Below are 22,369 nucleotides of genomic sequence, written 5' to 3'. Positions count from 1 at the left end.
ATCAAGTCTCTTCAGCTGGTACAAAATGCCGCAGCGAGGCTTTTAACTAGGACAAAAAAGTCCGATCACATCACACCGATTTTGGCTAACCTGCATTGGCTCCCAGTTAGCCTTAGATGTGATTTCAAGGTTCTCTTAGTATTATACAAAATCATACATGGACTTGCTCCCTCTTATCTTTCAGATCAGATTTCCCCCTATGTCCCAGTCCGAAGCCTACGTTCTGAAAGTGCCGGTCTTCTGGTGATCTCAAGAGCAAAGATGTGTTCTGCTGGTTCGAGAGCGTTCTCCATCTGGGCACCGGTGCTGTGGAATGCTCTTCCCCCTGAGATCCGATTTGCAACCTCAGTGGAAATGTTTAAATCTAAGCTTAAAACTCACTTCTACTCTATAGCACATGAATAACCTACTCTTCTCGTCGGCTCCAGAGCAGGGGAATGTATAATAATATTCTGAAAAATAGTCTGTGTAATATAGTTTTTAGTTTTTCAGACCTCTATTGCAAATTCAATGTGATTTTCGGTTTTACAAGAAAAGTGCATTTCTGTGCTTGTTTTGTTTTCGGGGAGAACTTAAACTTAGTGACATGCAAACCTCGAAATGATATCCTTAGAGACTGAGAGTATAAGACCGTAACAAATTAACTATATATAATAAAAGTAAAAACAGAATTGCAGTCGAAAGAATTGTCTTTATTGTCGTATAAAAAAGAACAACAAAATTGGGGGGGTACTCCTTTCAGTGTATGAAAACGATTTAGAGAGAGGCTGGCTAACTACAAGCTAGCGTAGGGTGATTTTGACGGTTTTTGTGATGATTAAAATACAATATTGTAGTCGCAATTGTGGCAGTTTTCCACAAGTAGTAGCTCCAAGTCGTCCGTCTCGAGGGTAATGGCGTTGGTGACAAGAAGTGTTCGGCAGTGGTGGCTTAAGAGTTGTTAGCCTAGCTGTTAGCTTTTCCTTCCGACACCACCACAGTCCATTCCCCGAAGGTGATCAGCTTTTCTTTGCGCTTTTCTAAATTCCGATTTAATAAATGAATTTATTGTCAATTTAACAAGCCACTAAAGTTACGAGCTGTGGCGTTTGATTTGGTGGCCATTTGTGCAGGGGCTGTTTTATTGACTTACAACAGCCTATCAAAGTCATGCACACATGTCTTTATCTCGCTTTTATTGGTTTGTGCCATTAAAACCTGCTTCTGTTTGTCCGACGCTGTTAAACCACGAAATGTGACCATTTTTATTGGCCGAACACTCCATCACCCAAATAACCAACTTGAACTATGAATCCTTGAAAAAAACGCAGTGTTTTGTAGTTAAACTATTACACTATGTCACATCGTGATATCTATTTGATTTTGATTACTCGTGCAGCCATACCATAAATCTTTGTATGGTAATGCATACCTATAATTACTGTCTGCATTCCCAATGTTGTCTGCTTACTTATGTGTATTTAAGCCGCACTAGATTATAAGGCATACTTTCACATTTCTGGCCAATGCGGGTTTTTAGGTGCGCCTTATAGTACGTAAAATTCAGTAATCTGAGTTTTTTTTAATTCCTAATTGACTTTAGTTATTCTTTAGAAACGCTTGCACCTATTTGGTGATGTCATGCTCCATAAAACGTCTCCGGCTACGTCCCGGTGCATTTTTTTTTTCTACCCACCCGCTTTACATCTTGAGGCGACAGTGGCGTACAGACTTTCGGTGTGACGCTATACAGAGGCCCTCGCCACGCCTCAAACAACCTCAGGGTCGCCGCACTAAAACCTCCTTTTGATTCCAGACTGGCCCTGCGACTGCCAAAACCACAAGGGAGCGGGCGCCCGGGGACACCTACCGGTACCCCCGGCACCGGTGTGCTGCCTATCCCACGCACGTGTAGCCGAGCCCGTTTCCGGCCAGACTAAATGTGTCCGCGCTTTTCCAGGTGGGGAAACACTTCACACGTCCCAATATGGATGAAGTGAACCAGGGCAGCTTTCATGTGGCCTGGCGGACCCAACCCGTCAGCGCCACACATCCTATTGGGGCCACTCTTGTCGCCGTAATGCATCAGTAGAGTACAGTGTGCTGTGTCCTGCCGGAGGTCCGTTTAGCTAAACCATTTGGGGGAGTGAAGTCATCGTTTCAGGATTTAACAGCTTCATTTGCTTTTTAAGCTTCTATGCTTTGTGGATGGTTATGAAAAAGTTGGCATTTTGCCCGTTCACTGACTGTTCTAAAAGCTTAGACATCATTAGCGTTTTTTCCACCCTGACGTTCAGTCACAAAAATCGGCTAACCGACAGTTGAACTCGCAACCACCAGGATAAAAAGATCTTAAGAATTTTGTCTTTTCATAAAATAGCTTCCAATTTATTAACTAACACTCATGTCCTTGAATATCTGAACGAAGCAAACCCCTCAATATTCTTACACAGCGGTTATCTTAAACAATTTCCACATAATTTTTACTTGCTTCGATCATTTAAAAATGTATAGCCCGCATATAAAAAATGTGTACAAAAACAAAACAGATTTTCTGTTAGACCAGTAGTTCTCAAATTGTGGGGCCGGTGTTATGCCGAGAAATGCATCCCTGCCGAGAAATGCATCCCCTCGCTACTATAACCAATTTTACCTTGTTGTATCTCACTTTTATATCACTTTTCGGGAATGTAATGGCGAACATATAACCAAAACTACTTTGTCTTGCATTTGTTGGGAATATAATACAACTTAAACCATTCCGTCTTTGTATTTGTTGTGAATGTAATCGAACGGTAATGCACACCGTATATAAATCACTTTTGAGAACTGTTACGCACTCTACCGTAAAGCTTATTATGCTGAAATAAGCTTTATGGTAGAGTGCATAACAGTTTCAATACGAGCGATTTGAATAGAAAAAGGCAAAATAAACATGTTACCTACTTCTGAAGCTTTTGTTAGACCCGCTGCACGGCGGCGTAGTGGTTAGCGCGTATGCGGCACAGTTCTGAGGTCATGAGATTGAACCTTCTGTGTGGTGTTTGCATGTTGTCCCGGTGCTTGCGTGGGTTTCCTCCGGGCACTCCAGGTCCCTCCCGCATTCTGAAAACATGCATGTCAGGTTAATTGGCCGGTCCAAATTGTCCCTAGGTGTGAGTGAGCGTGCGAATTGTCTGTCTCCGTGTGCCCTGCGACTGGCTGGCAACCAGTTCAGGGTGTCCCCTGCCCACTGCCCGAAGATAGCTGGGATGGGCTCCAGCACCCCCGCGACCCTACTGAGGATAAGCAGTGCAGATAATGGATGGATGTGTTAGACCCATCATCTTGACCATTTCAGTTTTATTCCAGAGCATCTCAGTCACTGGTAGCAGACGACAACATCATCATAGATTGCTAGTATTACCTACATTGTCTGTCTTGCTGCGAGTAAACAGGTGCCACGTTATGTTTGTAAGGTTTATTATTGAATAAATGGCTAAAGAGGAATTGCAATCACTTATAAGGGGGACAATTGGCCTGTTCTTACTAAAAAAGAAAAGATAAAATAGCTGATGTTTTACTAGTTTGATGAATAACCGTAACATTGACTAAAAGGGTCAGCTTTTAATTTATTCCACAACAACCAGCTAATGTACAAACCAACTCATCATTGGGCCTACTCGTATTAAAAACCTACTAACCACCTTAACGTTGATAAAAAAATAAATGCAAATGAATGCATAAAAACCCTCAAGTTTAGCTTGCTAACCAAACAACCAACAGTTTAAATTGAAATGAAATGAAATGATCTGCATTTATATATAGCGCTTTTCAAGTCAAGACTTCCCAAAGTGCTTTACAGTGTGCTTCACATTTCCCAATAGCGGCCGTGCAGCCATGTAAGGCGCTAACCTGCATATTGGGGGTATTAGAGGTTCAGTGTCTTACACAAGGACACTTTGACATGTAACACGGAGGAGCCGGGATTCGAACTGCGATCTCTTGATCCCCAGACAAGCGCCTTACCTCCTGAGCCACTGCCGCCAAATTGATGAATTTGGATTGAATTGAATTGATCAAATTCATCAACAAATATTTAATTTTCAAATTACAATTTTATAAAAACGAGTCACTTGCCATTGTTTTATCTAAAACAATTGATTAGGTAATATTTAGTTTAATACTAGATGATAATACCAAATAAACTACAATAACGGTTAATGAATACAATTGGAGAACATTATTTTCAACATACAGAAGAATACAAGTTTTTTTTTTTTAAATTGGATCAGGTGATGAATCAACTAATTGATCTAGTAATAAATTTGAACATTTGTAACAACATTTAACGGCCATAAAACTAGCAAACTAACTAACTGGACTAACTAACAAAACAAACAACATATCAAACAACAGTTTAGCTAACAATCACCTAAAAAAAACAAGTAACCAAGAAATAAATTAACTAACCTGCACATGCATATGATCACATTCTAATTATGACAGACTAACGTATCAACTAAACCAATTAATCAGTGGTTCTCAATTATTTTCTCTCAGCTTCCAAAAATAACCCATTACTCCCCACTCTTCTCAGTCCTAGGAAGCAGACAACTCTGTACAATGATAGTCCTCGTAACAGCCACCTTGTCGACTGTTTGAGTATATCACTGAGTTACCAAACTATTCCATGACTAACTTATTGGTTTACCATCCCAAAAAGCAACAACCAAGACTTAATCAGTTAACCAAGACTTAGAATTGTCTTTATTGTCATTGATAACAACAGAGTAATCATTGCAGGCTATAGTATGGAATTAGGCATCCCAAACTTTGTGATGTGAGTGATGGTCTATTTCACCAACTAAAACAAAAACGTAATGATTCTAAAATAAATCCACTGACTCAGTTCTCCAAATATCCTTGACCAACCACAGATGTTACGCAGGTGTCAAGTTGACACCCACAGGTGGTTTGACTTAAGGTCCGAGCCACCACTTCCTCCTCTCTTGTGGTAGCTGGTCTGCCTCCGATAAAGCCACCTATATCACGCTTATCACTATTATAAGCAGATTAACTGCGATGACATCAACGGCGCACACGCCGTCTAGACAAATAACCACAAACACCTGGATTGAAAAATCGAAATTTGCTTGTTTTTCAGTGGGGTCTGTTGGGATGGATTCGGTGTCCTTCAGAGTTATTACCGTATTTTCCACCATATTATAAAGCGCACCTCTTAAATATGGTATTTAGTGATATTTTTTCATACATGTGAGGCGCAACAAAATATAAGGTAAAAAAACATTTTAAAAGTGCCATATTTGTGCAATTATATCTGATCACAGTTGCATAACAAATTGTGGTGTGGACTGCACCTGATCCTATCAACTAGACTACTACGGATACAGACAACATATGAACAGGCATTAGGACTTATGTCATTATCACACAGTTTTTAGTCACTGTACCAAATTGTTGATGTTATTATTGCGCAGAGCTGCTAGAATATTGTCGGATGTTAAACCAGCCCAAAGCCCACGAGATTATAAATTGAGTAACAAGAAAGGCATTATGGGAAGTAGTTTGGTTGTTCTGAACTGAATGAAGAATACGGCATTGTGGTAATTCGGTCTTCCTGAAAAATATGAATAAATGCATGGCCGGACGTATTTAAAACGTTTCACTTACGAGCTTAGTTTGAGCTGAGAAAAAGTGGAACAATATTTTCTCTGCTCTAATATATCTAGTACCGTGACTGAAATTGTGTGATAATGAGATAAAACATAATGGCTTTTTCTGTGTTATGTGTAACTCTAGTGGTCTAGTGGATAGGAACCTATTTACCCGCTGGTGCTTTCGGGTCAATCCCCTTTGCCACCATTGTTATATAATTGTTGTCAGCGATAAGATTTATCGACTGATCAATGATTGCTAAAGTATGGTAACACATTTCCAGTTTTGTCTGTATATAAGGTGCATAAGTAAACATGACTTGAGCGGATTATAAGGCACATGTCCAAACTTCTGGCCATTTTGGAGTTTTCTGTATTTCTTTCAGTCCAGAAAATACGGTAATTGAAATGAAATGATCTGCATTTATTTAGCGCTTTTTAAGTCGATGACTTCCCAAAGCGCTTTACAATGTGCTCCACATTTCCCAATAGCGGCCTTGTATTGCAGCCATGTAAGACGCTAACCTGCTTATTGGGGGTATTAGGGGTTCAGTGTCTTACCCAAGGACACTTTGACATGTAACACGGACGAGCCGGGATTCGAACTGGGATCCATGGATCCCAAGATGAGAGCTCTATCTCCTGAGCTACTGCCGCCCCAAGCTTCAGGGGGAGACAAAAGAAACCATTCCATACATTAGAGTAGTAGACATTGATTATAGTATTTTACGGACTACAAGTCGCAGTTTTTCCATAATTTGGTCAGGGTTGCGACCTATACTTTGGTGAGAGCTATCTGAATGTAAAAAAAATTACTACAGGGTAAAAATTTGACATGTCATTTTCACAGTAAACCACGAAAGGGCGCTCCAGACCTGTGTAAATAATTTTTAAAATGCTGAGGCTGTACCCTCACATGAAATTCGCCCCCTAGCATACATCACACGGGGCAAAAGTCACTAAAATGACTTTGTACCTCACTTTTGGGGAAATGTAATAGAACCGTAAAGCACCTTGTATGGAAATAATTTATTAGACAAAGTGCAAATACTATGTGTTTTACTGTTCTAATACGTACCCCCCAAAATTGAGATACGAAGTCGTTCTAGTAACGTTTGCGAAAGGGCCGTATGCTAGGTGGTGGGGCTGCATGATTAACCGGAATCGAATCAATATCGCGATGTAACCAGTGCGTTAGTGTAACCGCAAAACACTGTTTTTTTTTTTCAAGGATTCATAGTTTTAGTGTCTTGTTTGAGTGTTTGAGAGTTTGGCAAGCAAGAATTCTCACATTTCGGGGTTTAACAGCGCCGGCCAATCAGAAGCAGGTTTTAATGGCACCAGCCAATAACGGAGGGGCAAAGTTTGCAAGACGCGTGTGCAGGACTTTGATAGGCTTTAGTATAAGCGCGTGGTCAAGCAGCCGGGCCACAAAAAAAATAATGCGACAGCCCATAGCTTTTGTGGCTCGTTTCATTGAAAATGGCTTCATCAATTAATTTGAACTCTGGGGAAAGTCAAAAAGAGCGCAAAGAAAGGCTGATTACCAGCGTCCGGGAATTATATTAAGGCGGTGTTAGAAGGGTAAGCTAACAGCTACGCTAACATCACTTAAGCCACCACTTCCGAACGTGGCTAGTCACCAACGCCAGATCCATTACCCTTGAAACAGATGACTTAGAGCGACTACTCGTGGGAATCCGCTACATTTGTATTTCAATCATTACAGTGACCTTGACTAAGTCGTGGTTACCGGTCACTAGCATGTAGCTCTCTAAATCGCTTTCTCTCACTGAAGGGAATAGCCCTCCAATTTGGTTGTCCTTTTGTTTAATGAAAATAAAGACAATTTAATCAACTGCAGGCGGCATGGCGGCTGAGTGGTTAGCGCGTCGGTGGCACAGTTGTAAGATCATGGGATCAAATCCAGTTAGCAGCCTCCCTGTGCGGAGTTTGCATGTTGAATGAATGAATGAATGAATGAATGAATGAAAAATTTTATTTCGAACATAAAAATAAAAACAGGACAAAAACAATGAGTCAACAACGAAATAATGTCCCACAAAATGTTCGAGAAGGGGTAGTCAGAAGCAGATGCTTATTATGTTCTCCCCATGCTTGTGTGGATTTCTTCCGGGCACTCCGGTTTCCTCCCACATTCCAAAGACATGCATGTCACGTTAATTGGCCGGTCTAAATTGTCCCTAGGTATGAATGAGCGAGTGAGTTGTCTGTCTCTGTGTGCCCTGCTACTGGCTGGCAACTAATTCAGGGTGTCCCCTGCCCACTGCCCCAAGATGGCTGGGATGGGCTTCAGCACCCCCCGACCCAACTGAGGATAAGCGGTGCAGATAATGGATGGATATTCAACTGCAATTCTGTTTTTATTTGTACATCTATAGTTGATATTTTGTTACCATAGAATACCAGTATACTCTCGGTCTAATATGTCATCTCAAGTTGTGTTTGCATGTCCAAAAAAAAAAAACTAGCACAAAAAATGCATTGTTCTTTTTTTTAAATCGAAAATTGCATCGAAAATGCAATTCAGGTCTGAAAAATCGCATTTAAGTTTGTTTCTAAAATGTGTGCATCTCTACTTAAAGGGGCTTTTGACACCGAGGGTCTTTTGTTTTTTATTGCCTCTCAAGATGACATGAATGTTTTTGGTGTTTATCAAATACATTTCCTCCAAAAGGTGGAACATATACATATTTTTTCCTTCTTAATTATGGGACGTTTATACGGTAATTGTTAAAGCTTCAACGCAAGGCCTAGTTTGAAGCACTGAGTTTTTTTCCATAGGCCGAGCATCCATATTTCTTGGAGGCTCTCCATTCCGACCCGTTTGCGTAGCACAAAAGTTTACTTGACATGTATCCGCTCGCAAATAAACGACACCACACCCCCGTGGGCCGGGGGGGGGTCAAGGGTTATTGTTGCTCGGTGTCAGTCAGATTTAGTCCTGGGACGCCCCCCGCCCCCGATCACATATTTTTCACAGGCCGACCCCCTTTTCTCAAAGGCCAGCTTCTTGTTCGGCAGCCTCCTGTCCTTCCCAAGCGCTCCCTCCTCCCTTTTCGGGCTGCGGTCCAGAACAATTCCACATCGTTGCCCAATTAGGAGAGTCATGAAAAAAAGTATTGAGGCTTCATAGACATGACGCATGCCGGGACAATGGGCGGATATACGCATAAAAACCTGCGGTTGCCTTTACAACAGGGGTTAAATAGGGCAACTGACGGTCTACTTTGAAGTCAGGGTGAATGCCGGTAAGAATTTAAAGGAAACGTTGGCAGAAAATTCGAAAGGAAGTTAACTTGAGGTAAACAGGCCTGGCATTACAGAGAAATATGTTTATTTTTTTGTTTTATTTTTCAATTTCCATTGTGATCGTCTCATCCGGGAACGGGTAGTGTTGGCATCAAGAAGCGGGTGGGCTACCACGTCCTGTGCCACATCTGCGGAAATCATAGTCGCCATACTGCCAAAAAAGTGAGTATGTTAACTCGTTTTATGCAAGACATTTCTCTCAAATGAGAAGAGCAGGTGACAGCCCATTTTTGCCATTTTGACTCTTTCTTGAAAGCCTACAGAAAACAGGGTTCTGTAGCTATAAGGCATAAGAGATAATAAAAGAAAACATCAACCCTTATGTTTCTAGCTTTTACTATTACAGACGCTCCCCTACTTACGACCATTCGATTTACGTAAAACGGTAGATATGAACATTTTTTTCAGGATGTCGAGACATATTCGGACATTGCAGTAAGTTAAATTTGCTACTGGCGTGTGGTGGCGCTGTGCGAGGTCACCTAGCATCAACCCCGAGGAAGAAATCTGGCTTCTACTTCCTGGTTCATGTGTAAACATAACAACGTGTACTGTATCGCTAGCGCGCTAAGAACTTTGATGTTTTATTGTTTAATATCTCGTTATTTCATTCAATATAATTGGTGTAAAATGTAAAGAAGAGGCGAGCCGTTTTTTAAATGAAAGTGGAATAAGAAAGCTTGATGCGGTTGAGAAAATGATCGGGGGGACCTCTTGAAGCACATCTTCCAAAAGTAAGTTAAACTCAACTTTACTTATATTTATAGAGCATATTATTTTATGAAATGTTTAGTTTTTAGTAAAAAACAATACAGATTACTAAAACAAGCCTAAAACCTACTTACATAAATCTTAAACATAAAAAATATAGCACTGAACCAACTTACGAACAAATTCAACTTATGATCATCTCGTTCGTAAGTAGGGCAGCGTCTGTACTTTGTTAACATGAACATTGTTAAGGTTCTTAAAAACACTCGTTTCCAAGAAAACTTCTGAGAAAAAACGCTTTTTCTGAAAGGATGCATTTCAAGCAGAACTTTGACTTTAAATGACATTGACATTTTAATTATTTTTCCCACTGGTCATCATCAGTTCCCTTGAAAAGTCTTAAAAGGCATTGATTTTATCATTCTAAAAATAAGGCCTTAATTGACATTAAAATGTCTTAAATCCATTTTTCGAGAGTCTTAAATGTCAGTAAAGTCATTTTTTTTTTTTTCATAAAAGTTCGTTGGAATTAGTAGTTATCTGCAAGTTTTGACTGAGGGTCAAGGAAGTACAGTCAACACTGATTATTTTATTTATATTATTATTATTGATTGTTTTTCATGTCTAAAACTCCGTAAAGTGCTGTTTTTCAGACGGAAATATTTCAACTCGACCAGAATTTGAGTTAAAAAAAAATAATGTACAGATTTTATTAAAATTGCCTCTAATTTATGTGCTGTTTTGTTAGTTTCTAAAGTGTGTTTTTGGCGACTTAGTCTAAAATTTATTTCCAGAGGCATTAAAAAAAGTCTTTAATTTAGCTAGCCTCAATCTATAGGATCCCTTATCATATGCAAAGTTAGAAAAGTTGAAATCAAACAGCTTTGATTCACCAGAGCAGAGCAGTGGAAAAAGAAGGGCTACAACGTGAAACTCTCTATATTGGTATACAATTGATTTTTGTTGTGAACAAAATACCTGAAGTCCTGAGATCTGATCTGCAACCTCAGTGGAACTGTTTAAATCTAGGCTTAAAACACACTTCTATTCTATAGCATATGAATAACCTATATTTTATGTTGACAATATCTGTGTATTAGTTGTTATTGCAACATCCATTGCAGCCTGGTCATCCTGGAAGGGGGATTACCTCATGTGCGGTCCCTTCTCAAGGTTTCTTCATTTTCCTCATGTTGAGGTTTTTGAGTTTTTCCTTGCCCTCATGTAGGTTTTAGATCAGGGGATGGTGTAATAATAATCTGTGGTTTGCAATAATCTGTGGTCTGTGCAGCCCTTTGAGACTCTTTGTGATTAAGGGCTACACAAATAAACGTGACTTGATTGACTTGACTTGACTAAGCTATGTCTACTTGACCAGTTGGAGGTTGTGAGGGTTAGATTTAATTAATGAAACTCACTTTAAATTGTTTAATGTTGATTGTTATTGTATTCTTTATTTAACTGACTCGAATACTGTTTAGAAAATTTCACATTCTTTGACGCACAACCACTTCTTTTTAACGGAAACAGTTGACTGGTTTCTTTTACTTTACAGTAATTCAGTTATAAATCAATAAATTTTCGGAAGATGTACTAATTACTTTTTTGAAGTAATGCGCCTAACACTGGTGATCCCGTCATATGGGAAGGGTTAGTATTGGCATCAAGCAGAAAAAAGGTTACCAGGACCTTGGTGTCCACATCTGCAGAAATCATACTGGCGATATGGCCGAAAAGCGGGTATGTTAGGGAGGGTTCATTTGTTGCGATGTGATGAAGAGGAGGCGGTTTGGACGGGATGGGCCACGTTCAGTTCCAGGGCTTTCCAGAACTTCCCGAGGGTTTCATTAAAACAAAAGCTGGAGGATAAGAAGGTGGGGGAGAAGGGGGACTTCCTGTTGGAAACGATGCACGCAGAGAGTGACCCGGAGGGAACCCGAGTGGGCAGAACGTTGCAGTCACGAATCATTAAAATGGAGTATTAAAATTGTTCAGTCAAAATGATACGAACGTCTTATTCCAAATAATATAAATAACATTTATTTCCTTCATATTTTGAATGCTAGGAGAGTAGTACGGATTTAACGACGAGCAACCAAATATCTGTATTTTCAGTTGTCTAACAGGGTCAAGCGTAAGCTATGTCTTTCTGAATTGTTTTGAGTTTTTGTGTGTGTGTCTGAATTACTTAAAGGGATACTGTTTCAATTTGGACCACTTAATTATGCTATATTGTGTTTTGCAAACAACAAAGAATCCAAACTTTAAAGACCATACCAGTGTCTGAAATAATGTCTACCCGGATGCCCGGGGCGTGTATCTTTTTCGTCGGGGAACAACTTTTCAAAACGTCTCCGCCCTGGTGGACGACAACTTCCTCAAGAAAACAAATACAAAACAAAATATATATTTTTAAATCAAACGTTTGCTTTATTTCGAATTCAAAATCTTCGTTTGGTTTGGAAATTTCGGTTCGTTTGGCAAGTTGCATACTCGGCAGCCAATCAGAAGCCTCCATTGAATGACTTCGTGCTTCCAGACATTCCCAAGCTATAAGGTCGCGCATTTGCATATCATTTTCCAAAGTAGAAGCATAGAGAACACAAGAAAAATGGATACGTGGTTAGGAATCAAGCCAAAACCTCAGCCCCAGAAGAAAGATTTAAAAGAAGCTAACAAAATTGATGACGCCACAAAAAGTAAACGTACATTAAAAGGGTCGTGGAAAGAGGAGTTCACATGGCTTGTAGCAGACAACGCAACACAAACATTGCATGAATGAAGATGAGGTTATACAGGTACATACTGATGGCAGATGGAAAACAGCGATGTCATATACATGCAATGAATGTTAGAAGTAGAATTAAAATAAACTTAATTTTCAAGTGTTGTCCTGTTATGTATTCTGATTATCAATCCTTAAAACTTTGCAACAACGGGGTTTTTTGCTATTAGTCGTCTTATTGCATTTCAAGTTGTGAAAAATGGGGCAGGTAACTTTAAGGCTGGGCGGGCAACTTTTCAGAGTTGCCTGCCCAACTCTGAAAAGTTGCCTGCCCTGGTGTCCGGTAACTTTTGTCATGAGTTTCAGACACTGCCATACCACACCATTATTATTCTCATTTTTTGTCAAGCGTTTCATGCTTTGCATTTTTGTACCACTAGGAGGCATTAAATAATACACCATGTCCCTTTAAAGCAGAAGCTCACACACAAAAAAAAAAAAACATTTTCAATGATATTTTTCATGCACGCCTGAAAGTCCAAGCTGAGTATTCTGTTATTATCGTGTTCTTAGAAAATAAATTGAGAGTAAAAATTATCCAGATCTATATATATTTCAGGGGTGGCCATTTTGTTATTTATTGTCAATTAAAATACAAATAAAATGAATGGGGCTTCTTGACTGCTTCACAGAAAAAGTGAACTGTGTCAAGACCAGAACGGAGACAGGACCCACTTGCTTTGCGTTTCCCACAAGTTTTTATTGGTAGAAGGAGAAAGGGCTGGACGCGGGAAGCAAGTCCCTCTGGTACTCGGATTTTGCTCCGAACGCGGAAGTGGATCTTCTGTGGCGAGCGATGGCGGTGTCAGGGACGGAAAATGCGGTTCGGTAGCCGGAACAGGAGAGCAAAAACATGGTCGGGGTCGGAAGCGAGTCGTAAGCCAGAAAAGGAGAGAGGACATAGTCGTGGACCAAAAGAGGTCGGAAGCCAGGACAGTAGAGCAGACGTGGTCAGGATCAAAAACGGGTCGAAGCCGGGGACAGACGGAAGCAAAAAAACGGGACAGGTGGGAGTCATGGTCAAAAAAGGCTTGTCTTGTGTTCACTGATGTTTGCAAGACCGACTGAACAAGGGGGACAGACAGGACTCGGTTCAAATACTGATCGGGAGCCAATCAGAACCCACGGCAGTTGGCGCCAAAAGAGCAGGCACAGCTGAGTCACATCAGTAATCATGACCTGAACAACTCCGACTTTAGTGGCTCACAAGTATACAACTGGCCACCCTCTTGAAGTGAATTGGATGGTGGTTCCTACCTTTTAATAAAACTATAATATATCAAAACACCATTTTGCCATAAAATGTAATTTTGTAGGGAAATTCTACGGGTTGACTTCCACTTAAAGAGGACTGCATTGAATATATATGCCAGTGTTTGGTTTACGAAGATTTTCATTAAAAATTACCTTTTTTTTTTCAAGGGACAGTGTGTAATTTTATTGTATCTTCAGGGTAAAAAAACTCAAATAAAAATAATATTACTATAAATTACATGAGGCCTAATCATGTTTTTATATACTAAGAATGCAATAACATTATGCTAAAATTGGACTTGTGCGTGTGCATGAAAAATATAATGAAAATATAATGTTTTTGTGGGAACTGCCTTAAAGGGACAGTTTATATTATCAGGTGCCTCCTAGTGGTAAAGAAATAATTCATTAAAAGAAAAAGGTTTTAGATGATAAGCAAAAATACATCTAAAGTGCATTTTTTTCCGTACTCGATTAAGTGCATTTATTTTACATAACGTGCGCCTCATGACTCTCAAACTGCATGTGGCTCTTTGGCATTTCCCTGTGCGGTGGTTGCAACTTCGGCCCCCAGGATTGAGGCCCCTGCCGTTGTATGAAAGTTAAAAGGACAGTGTGTATTATTTTCCCACTGCAGGTCACTGTATTCTGTCGTGCCACCGAAAACAGAAAAAGACAAAATATCAAGACTCAAAGTGACCGAAATGCACCATATTACTTTTGAAAACAAAAGAAATAATAAAATAAAATAAAAATAAAGAAAAGAAAAACAGATGAAAAAAAGAAAAGAGAAAAATGTGAAGAAAAAAAGAGGAAATTGCATTTTTGGGTCTTCTTTCACTTTAACTCCTTTCTTGGACTCATTTTTGGTTGCAAGTATTAAAAACTGTTTTTACCCCATTCAACCCAACCTCACCCGGATCCTAGCTTCCAAGGCCCCAAAGTCAATCGACTAAGATATGTATATATGTATATAATTATATATACCGTATTTTCCGCACTATAAGGCGCGCCGGGTTATAGGGCGCACCCCCAAAAAATAGTTTTTGGTCACATATTTTCCATACATAAGGCGCACCGGATTATAAGGAGCTACAATGGGAATGTCGACAAAACAGTCAGATAGTTCAGTCAAACTGATTACCCCCTTAACATTCCCAAAGCTTGCAAAGAAGCAGATACGTGTCGTAGACACGTGCGGATGCGGTGTCCGTACGATGTCACCAAACAAACATTTCTTAGTTTCCATTTTATTTTTTGCTGGCAACTGTGTGGACAGCAAAGTAAGAATTTTATTGTGCAGGGAAACGGGGTTCTTTACTGTGCATATGACAATAAACACTCTGAATTGAATTTAGTTTAAAAATAGACTCATCACAGAAACATCAAGATCGTTCTAAAACAAGATACCGGGAAAATATAAAGCCGCATAGCTCACCTAAGTTCTCTTGCAGCCATCACGTTCAATAATGATACGTAACCGTGGTCTTCTTACAACTGTGAGTGTAGTAAATCCAGGAGAGTAAAATATTTACAAATACAGAATAGTAAAAATGTTTTCTCTATGCCGTAGTGCAACCCAACATGTGATTCACAATCATCTTTTTCGGCCAATTGCAGGTTTTGTTTTGCCCCTTTAGCCTATGCGTGCCTGTAAATGATAAAAATGATCCGCCCCCTTTACCTCCGAATAACTTTAGCCAATAGTGACTGATTCAAATGATGATTGACACATTGGTTAGGAAATGAAACGCCGGTATATAAATCCCAGCATACGGCTGCTTGCTTAATATTGATCCATATATAAGGCGCACTGTATTATAAGGCGCATGGTCAGCTTTTGAAAAAAATAAAGGCTTTTAGTTGCGCCTTATGGTGCGGAAAATACGGTATATATATATATATATATATATATATATATAATCTCTATTTATCCATCATCTGCACCGCTTATCCTCAGTAGGGTCGCGGGGGTGCTGGAGTCCATCCCAGCTATCTTCGGGCAGTGGACAGGGGACACCCTAAAATGGTTGCCAGCCAATCGCAGGGCACACAGAGACAACTCACTCATCAAACTCTAGGGACAATTTGGACCGGCCAATTAACCTGACATGCATGTTTTTGGAATGTGGGAGGACACTGGAGTGCCCAGAGAAAACCCTTGCAGGCACGGGGAGAACATGCAAACTCCACCCAGGAAGGTTCAGTCTCATGACCTCAGAACTGTGTTGCACATGTGCTAAGGACTGTGCTGCCCCATGTATGTATATAATATACAGGGTTGGGTAGGGTTACTTTAACTTGATAACTTTCAATTACTTTTGGATTACTCCAATACCAAATATGTTAATAAAAGACAAAATAAACTACATATGAATAAAATTATGACTCACAACACATGGTAAGCTTTCTCTCCTGGCTTTGATCTCTTTGATCTCCGGCAAAATTAACATAAAATGCGACAGAAACAAAATGAAAATAAATCCAAACAGCTTGCCAACATCCTTTTTGCCGTTCCTTGTATTTCGTTACTCCCCAAGCCTGCACAAAATGTAGTCATTTTATTCCTATTTAGTTTCTTTTGTCTTTTATTAGCATATTTGGTATTGGACTAATCCAAAAGTAATTGAAAGTAATCAAGTTAAAGTAACCCTACCCAACCCTGATAATATATATGCCTAGTTCATTGAAAAATGTTTAGATTTCCTATTACATAAATAATCGCAAACGCCATGTTTTGTATTTGTGCAATGTATCTGTCAGTCACTTGAGTTTAAAATTTTAAATGTTCTCAAAGGCAGAGCATGCCCCTGACCCCTCTAAACCGTCCACTGTCACAAGTTTATAAGGGAAATATTGTATATGGTCTAGAAAAGAGAATACCAGTGTATACGTTTTTTCTCCAAAAATAAGGAAAAACAGTGACAGACGAACAGATTTACTGACTCAATGTCCACATTTGTCTCTGGTTCCTAAAATAGAGAAGTCGTTTATATACTCTGACGGAACGATGATTACAGGTTGTTCTGGATTACGAATTTTCTTTTTTTTTTTTATTCCCTTTGCATCATTCCCGATCCTTCCCATTTTCTACTACGGTCAGATAAAAGAAAAACAAAAATTGCAGTATAACAAGAAGAACGCCGTGTTTTTCCCCTCTCATTGTCTTTGAGGACTTCCGAGCTGTAAATCGTCCCCGCATACGAACGACTGCGACTTGACCTTTCCGTTTCCTGAGCTATATTCTCCGAGTTGTCGCTCAAAACGTAGAGAAAAAATAAGTAAGGAAGCGGCACCTGGAGCTTGACAGGCGCATTAGTGATGTTCATCATCCAGCAGGAAACAATAGAGATTCCTGAGCCCCGAGTGGGAAGATCCCACACACTTTTCCACAAGAATCGCGACTGGACGTCTCAATTTGTCTCAGTCCGACTTATCCCAATGACAGAAAATGACAAGGAAATAGACAATTATATTACGTAAGTGGAAGTAGGAATTGTCTGGCAATCATTGGAGAGAGTGTCAAATCTACTTTTTACTCATACTATTGAAGTAGCACTTCATCATTCTTTTATTTTTTTGCATTTACGTTTAAGCTTCCCATGGGTCCTTGAAATTAAGAAATGCTAAGAATGATTACCACGTTTCACAGTAAGTCTGCTTAAAAATGACGCTGACTCTGATCTCTGGTGGCTTCTCTTGGCTTAGCATTTCTTCTACCCTCGCGATTAACAGCAGCTGACATTAGTTTGTATGGTATTGTTCGATGAAGCGTCTTTCCCCACTATGGGTGGTTGCTACACCTAGAAGGGCACAATAAAAATGTGTATGAGTGCAATGATTACAAATCAATTACAGTGGAACTTCGGTTTTCGAACGCCTCTCAGTTCGAACAAATCGGAGTCCGACCAAAAATTTCGAGAAATTCTTGCTTCGCTGTTCGGTCAAAAAATCGGAGTTTGAACGCCGGTAATGCGTTGGTGCGTACGCTAGGATGCGATGCTGAGCGGCGTACGGGTGTAGATCGCTCTTTTCGTGACCAACTGTTATCGCGTGCGGACGTGCTTCGTTTTGCTTTCGCTTTTAATATAGGTGTACAAATTGTTTTAGCCCCTAATTATGCCTCCGAAGAAAGTCAGTGCAAGCAGCAAAGTTGCTACAGGTGAAAAAAAAAAGTAGTGCGTACAACTATTGCATTTAAGAAAAAAATAATAGCAAAATATGAAGGAGGTGTGCGAGTGTCTGATCTTGCCTGCACCTTCTGCTGACCACCACAAAGCTATTCATAATTCTTTTCTTCATCCTTTTTTTTTAGTTTTACACATTCATGTTAGCGTAATCTTTCGTACGGAAGATTATGATAACGCGAACGTACGATTACCCTGGGTTAGCTTCATGTTTACGTTAAACATTCATGGTAAACATTCAGGGTGTTGGAACGGATTAAAACGATTTACATTATTTTTAATGGGAAAAATGATTTCGGTGATCGAACAAATCGGTGTTCGAACAGGGTTCTGGAACGAATTATGGTCAAGAACCGAGGTTCCACTGTATTTTTATTTTTTTGCATTTACTTTCAAGCTGAAGAAAATGGATTGATCAGGGTTCCCACGGGTCCTTGAAATCCTTGAAAATGCTTGAACTTTAGAGCTGTGTCAAGGATTAAGAAATGCTAAGAATGATTACCATGTTCCACAGTAAGTCTGCTTAAAAATGACGCTGACACTGATCTCTGGTGGCTTAGCATTTCTTCTCCCCTCGCGATTAACAGCAGCTGACATTAGTTTGTATGGTATTGTTCGATGAAGCGTCTTTGCCCCCTATGGGTGGTTGCTACACCCAGAAGGGCACAAAGAAATGTGTATGAGTGCAAGGATTACAAATCAATTATAGACATTATTATGGGCCATGTAAAGCATTAAGGTAGTGTCTCTCAGTGTTAAATCGTAATGCAACTGTAAATACATATTGCTACCTCTTGTTATCATTTTTTACCCAGCACCTAAATGTGGATATCCGTAGTACAGTGGTTAGCACGTTTGCCTATCATGCGAAAGGTGCCCGGTTCAAGACCGGGTGGAAACATATGTTGGCCTGGAGAGGGATGGGTGCCATTAGGCTGAACTTGCCCAAGACACACCACAGGAATGGACCTAATGGTTAAAGGATCCAACCAACTGTTTTGATAAATGGTCACGCAAAATTAAAAATTGCATATGTAAGTCACAGATATATTTGTAGATCTGCAAAATACCTGATTAAATACGGGTTTGGGTTGATTTGCCGGTCCAAATTGTCCCTAGGTGTGAATGAGCGAGTGTGTTGTCTATCTCTGTGTGCCATACAACTGGCTGGCAACCAGTTCAGGGTGTCCTCTGCCCACTCTCTGAAGATAGCTGGGAAGGGCTCCAGCACCCCCTGGACCCTACTGAGGATAAGAGGTGCAGATAATGGATAGTCTTGAAGGGCTTGATGTCCAATTTCCCAAAAAGGTCTTTGCCAGAAAGACAATAAAAAAATAAGCGGCAGCAGCGTGCGTGCTCAAGCGTTTAACTTCTAACCTGTGCAAACCGTGCAAACCCGAAGCCAGTTTTCAACTCGAAATTATTTATTTATTCAATGGCAAGATGATTGCAGCTAATGAAGCCAACTTCTCCCACTACAAAGTATTTTTTTACTTCCATTTCCCTGTTGTGTATTTGAGCGATGGTGGGGGATTTTTCATTCCTCCCAAGAACGAGAATGATTGCCAGCAAATTCTAAAATTCTCTGACTCCCACTTGTCTTTTTCCATGCGATTACTTCCCATTCCTCGCAATAGCTTGAAATCTGCAATGTTGAGAATCCCCAAAAGTCGATTTTCGAGTTCATATTTACCTTCCCACATCCCAGTTCTCCTTGAAATTAACCCCCCAAAATGGACAATGAACATTTTTTTAAAGGGACAGTGTATTATTTGACCACTGGATGTTGCTGTATTGTGTCGTGCAACCGACCGCTATCAAGCAAAAGGAAGAATATAAACTACGAAGGCTCACAGTGACCTAACCCACTCTTCTTCTCATGTTTTTGCCAATCCTTTAGCGAGGTTTTTAAATGTATATGGTGTGCTTTTATATAGGGCTTTTAAAGTGAAGGAAGAAGTAATGTGCTTCACACTTACCTCATTCACACACTCACACGCCGATAGCAGCGTCAGCCATGCAAGGCAAACTACCTGCTTATCAGGGGGCTTTAAGGATTCAGTGTCTTGCCCAAGGACACTTCGAAATATAAGACGGAGGAGTCGGGAATCGACCACTTGATCCCAAGGTGAGCGCTTTACCTCCTGAGCTAAGATCGTACGCTAATGTCAACTTCCCCTAGGTAAGGCTTATGTCATGTAAAATAATTTTCTCCACCAGAGAGTATTTAAAACAAATTAATGCACTTTGCTTATTTTTAAAGAAATATTGTTTTTTAAATGAATTATTTTTTTTCTACCACTAGGAGGCGTTAAATAATACACACAGTCTATTAATTGGTCATTCTGTGAGGGGGATACCACATGTGCGGTCCCTTCTCAAGGTTTCTTCATTTTCCTCATGTTGAGGTTTTTGAGTTTTTCCTTGCCCTCATGTTGTTTCCAGATCAGGGGATGGTATAATAAGTCAGTGCAATAACCTGTGCAGCCCTTTGCGAATCTTTGTGATTAAGGCTATACAAATAAAAATGACTTGACTTGAATTGTTTTGTCATTGCTGAAAAATTATTCTTAAAATAAATAATTGTTTCTTTACGTCATGCAGCTGTTATATCGAGAGCAGCGGTTTGCACAGATGATTTTCGGCTGCAAGTTTTTCGGAGTAAAATTTCCCAATAAAATTGTACATTTAATGAATGGATTGTTCATTGAAATAATACGCCACTGTAATAAAAAATAGAATACGGACGATCGTTCGTAAGTTGAATTTGTTCATAAGTTGCTTCCGTGCTATATTTTGTATGTTGAAGGTTTATATAAGTATGTTTAAGGCTTGTATAAGTAACCTGTATTGTTTTCTACTAAAAAATAAACATTTCATAAAATAAAATGCTCTATAAAGATAAATGGAAGTAAAGTTTAACTTACTTGTGGAAGATAAGCTTCAAGAGTTAGGTGGTAAAACGTGGCCGAAAAAAAGTGATCCAACCATTATCTCAACCACATCAAGCTTTCTTATTCCACTTTACATTCAAAATAAAGGGCTGGCCTCCTCTTTACAATTTCCACCAACCATATTGAATGGATGCACAAGATATAAAACATTAAAAATGTTCTTAGTGCGCTGGAGATACAGTACAGTAAATTTTCACACGAAAGAGGAAGCGGATTTCTTCTTTGGGGTGGGTGTCCTCTCACAGCGCCTCACACTGGTAGTGGCTGAAAGAAGTACTTAAGTACTGTCCTGTACTCGGAAAAAGGTGCACACAATACAAAATCTAACTCACAGCAATGTCCGGATATTTTTCGACATCCCGAAAAAAATGTTCGTATCTACAGTCGAATGTTCGTAAGTAGGGGAGCATCTGTACTCAACTTTTCATTATTGCTCCATTTTCCTTGCTAATAAAGTGTTACACAAGCAAGAGAGGTTCATCCCCCAGATCCTAATGGCCCTAAAACCTCAATGCGGCTGCAAACAACAGGAGGGTTCTTGGCCAAAGAATTGTCAAAAACGATCAGAGCAAAAAAAGGTGGAAAACGTAAATAAGTCGTAAATCTTCGCCACATCGGTGTAACGCTCGCCTGTACACATGTTCGCCGATGGAAAAAACGCATTCCTGTTGCTCTCCTCAAGAAGAAAAGAGAGAAGCTCAGTTAAGGAAGGAAAAAAAAAACCTCAAGGGGTTCAGAGGAAAAAACTGCTCCACATCAGCTGCCTTTTTCGTGACAATAATACACCATCCTCCAAAACGGGGAGTGAGAGATTCACGACAGATTACATACACAAAAATGAAGCTATTGTATGGGTAGAATGTGGGGCTGCAACAACTAATCAAACAAATCGATTATTTAAAGCGTTGGCAACTATTTAGATGATTGATTTGTTGTATCACGTGAATTATGAGCCGCTGCATACATTAAATCAATGCAAATAAACAGTGCACACAATTACGTTGTGACGCTGAGCATTGTAGTACCACTTTGGTCCGGCAGAGGGCGCCAAGACCGTTTTTACAAAAAAGGTATCTTACTTTTTTGTTTTAATCTTTGTATTTATTGAACTTTGCATCGTTACAAAGTAAATTGCCAGGAAAGTTTCAGCTTTGTAGTGTTAGACTGTTTCTATAATGAAACAGCTAACGAATTTTCAAGGGAACAGAAAGTGCTTCAGAAGTACAAAGAAACAGAAAATAAGTAAATAAAATTAATAAAGTAAAACGAAAAACAATGATAATTACATGTTTTACTCTGAAGGGCCAGATTCTTTAGCATTTTTTTTTGTAAATGTTCATCACCAGCTCAGTAGCCTAGATGGTAAGGCGCCCGCTTTGAGACTGGGAGGTTCGGGTTCGCGCCCCGGCCGAGTCATTCCTAAGACTTAAAAAGTGGTCGGCGGCGCCCTCTCTTGGCTGCGGCTGCATCGGGTCAGATGCAATCGACATTTCGTTCTGTGTACATTGT

The 22,369-nt window shown here is 39.8% G+C and overlaps 1 long non-coding RNA gene across 3 annotated transcripts in view; it reads left to right on the top strand.

Annotated features, from left to right (window-relative positions):
• Positions 1 to 22,369, top strand: part of LOC148372898 (uncharacterized) — a 52,233-nt gene that overhangs the window by 26,749 nt on the left and 3,115 nt on the right. Inside the window, exon 3 of one of the 3 annotated variants that reach the window (XR_015849576.1) lies at positions 9,053 to 9,131. The exons of 1 other annotated variant lie outside the window; for it this stretch is intronic. This is a non-coding gene — a long non-coding RNA (uncharacterized LOC148372898). Of the gene's footprint in view, positions 1 to 1,795; positions 1,930 to 9,052; positions 9,132 to 22,369 lie in introns of those variants that run through there. One more of the 3 variants, XR_015849577.1, reaches the window with a different exon arrangement.

Source organism: Urocampus carinirostris, chromosome 2, assembly GCF_059441175.1.
Source record: "Urocampus carinirostris isolate Australia breed hairy pipefish chromosome 2, RoL_Ucar_1.0, whole genome shotgun sequence".
Taxonomy (NCBI): Eukaryota; Metazoa; Chordata; class Actinopteri; order Syngnathiformes; family Syngnathidae; genus Urocampus; species Urocampus carinirostris.
The sequence above is the reverse complement of the archived record's forward strand: the minus strand, read 5'-3'. Positions and strand labels throughout refer to the sequence as shown.